Genomic DNA, 6,000 nt, shown 5'->3' on the forward strand with positions numbered 1-6,000 from the left:
TTAAACTATGAGAACAAATTTGTTGAATTATGGAAAAATGTCGTTAAATTTCGAGAAAAAAGTCGAGATAAAATGTTGAGAATAAAGTCATTAAATTACGAGAAAAAAAGTCATTAAATTACGAGAACAAATTCGTTACATTTAGAGAATAAAGTCATTAAATTACGAGAATAAACATTAAATTAAGAGAAAAAAGTTGTTAAATTACGAGAAAAAAGTTGTTAAATTACGAGAACAAATTCGTTAAATTACGAGAATAAATTTGTTAATTTAATGACTTTATTCGCAACATTTTATCTCGACTTTTTTCTCGAAATTTAACGACATTTTTCTCATAATTCAACAAATTTGTTCTCGTAATTTAATGACTTTATTCTCAACATTCTATCTCAACTTTTTTCTCGAAATTTAACGTTTTTTTCTCGTAATTTAACGAGTTTATTCTCAACATTTTATCTCAACTTTTTTCTTGAAATTTAACATTTTTCTCATAATTTAATGAATTTGTTCTCGTAATTTAATGACTTTATTCTCAACATTTTATCTCGACTTTTTTCTCGAAATTTAACAAGTTTTTTCTCGTAATTTAACGAGTTTATTCTCAACATTTTATCTTGACTTTTTTCTTGAAATTTAACGAGTTTTTTCTCGAAATTTAACAACTTTAATCTCGAGATGGTTTTATTTTTTTTATTATTGCTTGGCCCTAATCCTCTTCCGTACATATCAGTGTTATTTTAGTATAATTGAAATACTATTTTAGTTTTTATTTAGATTTTGAATCCATTTTTATACTGTCCATATTCATTTAAATTTTAAATTTTGAATAATTTTGTTGTTTTTATTAATTTAATTTTTTTTATTTTAATTTGAGTTATTTTAACGACTAGCTGAAATAATTTTATTTCAAGTAACAATTTTTTTTTTTTAATTATAATTAACTATAGTAACATTGACTCACATAAATGCACTTCACACTTGCACTGACTAACACAATGAGCATTCACATCTGTGCACATGACTTTTTGACAATTACTGCTTGCAAATAACCATGTTGCCAAAGTCTTTTTCTGTTTCCAGTTTCCTGTGTTCCCAGATGTGCTGTCAATAAGCGTGCAGAGCGTGCTTTCTCTCTGGGTCCAAAATTAGTCCATTTTCTCAGTGCATGATGGGAGGTGAAAGGTGCTGTATCACACCACACAATCCTTCCCACCTTATCTCTCACATCAGGATCTCTCCAGCAGCTGTTGAAAGGCATGTAGGAGTCATTTGCGTGCCACACGGAAAATCAGTAGAATTCCTCAAGATGCCATTTTAAACTTTAACTACAGTGAATAGATCAAATGCTGTACCTCAATAACCCCTCAACCCCGTTACACAAACCATTCTCCCCCTATAAAAATAATGAACACAGGCAAGTTACCACCTTCTTTAATAATTATAACTAAATTATGTTGTGAAATTGTGTTTGTCAAGCTTAACGACTCAACCCCGTTACATCGATTAAAGATAGAAAACTATTACTTGTGAAAATTCTCTTTGTTATTTCAACATTATTCATGATTTCTTAATATTATGCATGCCATGCGCTCTCCATGGCCAATTTGGGCAAAAAATCACAGCCCCGTCACAGTCAACCCCGTCACATACATTTTTATTATTATTATTATTATTTTATGAAAAAGTAGTTTAAAGTTTGTCTGAAATGTTCAGAGCAATCATAAGAATACTGATGTTAGTTCAAATCCTGGGTTAGCTGGTGTTCAGCTGGTTTAAGCTGGTTTCCCAGCCTCCCAGTCTCCTAGCTAACCAAAACCCCTCTAAAACCAGCTATGACCAGGCTGGGAGATTTTTCAGCAGGGATGTTTAATGCAAAAAAAAAAAAAAAAAAAAAAAAAAAATCATATGCATTAACCAAACACTTCCCTATACTGAATAAACCATCTTAAACTAGCCTAAGGTGGTTAGCTGGTCATGTTGGTTAGGATGGTTTGTTCTGCTGGTTTCAAGATGGGAGACCAGCTAAACCAGCTTAATCAGGCTGAAGCATAAACTAAACCATCTTAAACCAACTAAACTTAAAGTCAAGTTTGTGTCTGTTTATGACTGGTGTTTCACACTTGAAATTGTTAACACATCATGATTTAACCATGGGTTAAGAACATTTTCATACAGTTCATATTTTACCCTGAGTTAATAATTCACACTGTACTGGCCCCAAACTTTGAGGTTAACATCACATAAGCTCCAAGGAATGCTTCATAATCTGTGGTTAACATGCTAACGCTGTGCTAACAGTATATGCTAAAACACTTTCAATTAGTGCGAAACATTTTAACCCAAGGTTAAAAGTTGTCTAACGCTGCATTACATTCAAATTCGGATGTGGGATAGTCCTACCTATATCCATGAAGATGCTCAGAAGATGACATACAAATTGCAATGCTAACATTTGCTTGCAGGTGTTCATTTGTCAACACAGAAGTCTCCTTGAAACTGAATTGCAGAGGATAAATGATGCTATGCAATGCTAGCAGATGTACGATTATCAGCAGAGAAGGTAATTTACACACCTGTATTACCTGACATATGGATGCATTTTATTTGCTAAAATGTGAATGTTTATCATTAAAACTGTACCCTGCTTCAACTTTGATAATCTGTGGGAAAAAATCCCTTTGCTTAAATTCCCTTTGCACAGGATCTACTTGTTCAGACACAGTCGCTTTGCATTGAAAATTCTTTTATTCATTGCAAAGAAAGTTGCAAAGGCATAAAGTTCTAGTAGTAATGCATTATAGATAGTTAGTGTGGATCTACTGTAGTGTGATGTAAGTGAGAGCAAACTTGGCTTATACACTGTGGAGCTAACAGGCAACATCACCTTCTCAATGTGTGAAATCTAAATGAAGCCTATTGGAGCAAGACTTAAGAGAGAAAGAAGGGACTGAATGTGCCTGTGAATTTCACTGCAGACCTATTTGTGGAAACCACACTCACATCTTGAGTGGAAGAATATGAAGCTGTCACTTTCTGCCAATAAAAAGAGTGTGTCTGTGTTTTAGTGAGTGAGAAAAGCTCTGCGTTTGTTCGAGACAGGCGGTAAGTATGAGCTACTACGGCTGTATTGGGCAGTAAATACAAGATCCAAGTTTTTATTAGCACATCTATATTTCATTATGCATATTTCAGAGCAGTAAAACTATTATAAAATGAATAGATTTGATTAGAAAAATGATTCAATGAGCCATGAGCACATCAACTGAAATTCCCCAAGTTAGTCAGCCAGTAGTTATGCTAACAATTTGCCTTACTTTGTGGAAGAATTATAAATAGCATTAGGTCTGTTTTCATTAATTGAAATTAAATTGTTATTGAAAAATTGTGTTCTTACAGAATTGCTGGTGTTGATGCATGAGGCTGTTTATTACTACTTCATTAGTCATTGTAATACCACTGAAGGCTTTTTGCTTTATGTACTGAGCACAATTTTTATATTCTGGAGCAGATTTGTAAACTGACATTGCCCTGTGTCATTAAAATAAAGTGCAGATTTATAAAATTAGCTAGTTGTTTATTGCATGCAAACATTTCACTGCACTGCATTTCATTGGATATTTGATCTCACTGCACTGGAACATCCTAAGATTGCTTAAACTACATGAACAGCATTCGCAATTCCTTTTACAGCAGTGTCCAAGTCCAACAAGATAAACATTGTAGGGCAAGACTTGATTTTATCATCAGGAATTGATTGGATGATGTAAATTGTTTTATACCAGAAAGTACTGCAGCTGTAATAGACTTTTAAAGGGTTAGTTCACCCAAAAATGAAAATAATGTCATTTATTACTCACCCTCATGTTGTTCCACACCTTCATTCATCTTCTGAACACAAATTAAGATATTTTTGATGAAATCCGATGGCTCAGTGAAGCCTCTATTGAGAGCAAAGCCATTCAAACTCTCAAGATCTATAAAGCTACTAAAGACATATTTAAAACAGTTCATGTGACGTCAGTGGTTCTATCTTAATATTATAAAGCGACAAGAATACTTTTTGTGCACCAAAAAAACAAAATGGGCTGATTTCAAAACACTGCTTCATGAAGCTTCTGAGCTTTATGAATCTTTTGTTTCGATTCAGTGATTCGGATCTCCTATCAAACAGCTAAACTGCTGAAAACTGCTGACTTTGACGCTCCAATTCACTGATTCGATTCGTAAAGCTCTGAAGCAGTGTTTTGAAATCACTATATACGTATTGTTGGAAAGTCGTTATTTTGTTTTTTGGCGCACAAAAAGTATTCTTGTCACTTTATAATATTAAGATAGAACCTCTGAACTCATGAACTGTTTCAAATATGTTTTTAGCTTTATGGACCTTGAGAGTTTGAATAGCTTTGCTCTCAATAGAGGCCTCACTGAGCCATCAGATTTCATCAACAATATCTTAATTTGTGTTCGGAAGATGAACAAAGGTCTTACGGGTGTAGAACAACATGAGGGTGAGTAATTAATGACATTATTTTCATTTTTGGGTGAACTAACCCTTTAAGGAGGCTTTCTGACCGTGTCATTGATACTGAAAGTCAAGTTCACCCTCCAGAGCATCTCAATGTATCTAAATGGTAACACGTGTTTTTCAGAACTTTTGTGATTTGCTATTTTCTATGGAAGAGGAATAATAAAAAAATAAAACCATCTCGAGATTAAAGTTGTTAAATTTAAAGAAAAAAGTTGAAATAAAATGTTGAGAATAAACTCGTTAAATTACGAGAATAAACTCGTTAAATTACGAGAAAAAAGTCGTTAAATTACGAGAACAAATTCGTTAAATTTTGAGAAAAATGTCGTTAAATTTCGAGAAAAAAGTCGAGATAAAATATTGAGAATAAACTCGTTAAATTACGAGAAAAAAAGTTGTTAAATTACGAGAACAAATTCATTAAATTTTGGGAAAAATTTCGTTAAATTTCGAGAAAAAAGTCAAGATAAAATGTTGAGAATAAACTCATTAAATTACGAGAAAAAAGTCGTTAAATTACGAGAACAAATTCGTTAAATTTTGAGAAAAATGACGTTAAATTTCGAGAAAAAAGTCGAGATAAAATGTTGAGAATAAACTCGTTAAATTACGAGAAAAAAGTCGTTAAATTACGAGAACAAATTCATTAAATTTTGAGAAAAATGTCATTAAATTTAGAGAAAAAAGTCGAGATAAAATGTTGAGAATAAACTCATTAAATTACGAGAAAAAAGTCGTTAAATTTCGAGAAAAAAGTCGAGATAAAATGTTGAGAATAAACTCGTTAAATTACGAGAAAAAAGTCGAGATAAAATGTTGAGAATAAACTCGTTAAATTACGAGAAAAAAGTCGTTAAATTTCGAGAAAAAAGTCGAGATAAAATGTTGAGAATAAACTCGTTAAATTACGAGAAAAAAGTCGAGATAAAATGTTGAGAATAGTCTCGAGATGGTTTTATTTTTTTATTATTTGCTTGGCCCTAATCCTCTTCCGTAATTTTCCCCACAACTTTTATTATATCAATGTCAACTAGCATTAAATAAATGTGTTCACTCTTTGTAAGATATTAGAAAGGTGCATTACCTACAACTGTAGCCTAAAACAATGACTAAATAGCTATTTGGTTAATTGGTTAAAATTATTTTTCACCAGTCACGTGTTTGGTGATGTCTGCTGAAAAGGAAAGTCAAGTTAGAATTTTTGTCTTTGGAATAACATAAACTCTAATAAGACCAGGATGGAGCCCCTAAAGGCAAATGGTGATGAAAAAAATATGAGATGGGAGGGGAAAAAAATATTTCAATGCTTTTGCGTTCTCTCGCTAAAGTTTTGCGTTCCCCCAAAAAACTTTGCATTCGCTTACAAAGAATTCAAAGCTACGGAGCCCCTAAAGGGACATGGTAAAGGAAAATGTTTTGCGAGCAAACGCAAAATTTCTCTGGGAAACGCAAAGATTTTGCGAACGAACACA

This window comes from Megalobrama amblycephala, linkage group LG9 (assembly GCF_018812025.1).
Source record: "Megalobrama amblycephala isolate DHTTF-2021 linkage group LG9, ASM1881202v1, whole genome shotgun sequence".
Classification (NCBI taxonomy): Eukaryota; Metazoa; Chordata; class Actinopteri; order Cypriniformes; family Xenocyprididae; genus Megalobrama; species Megalobrama amblycephala.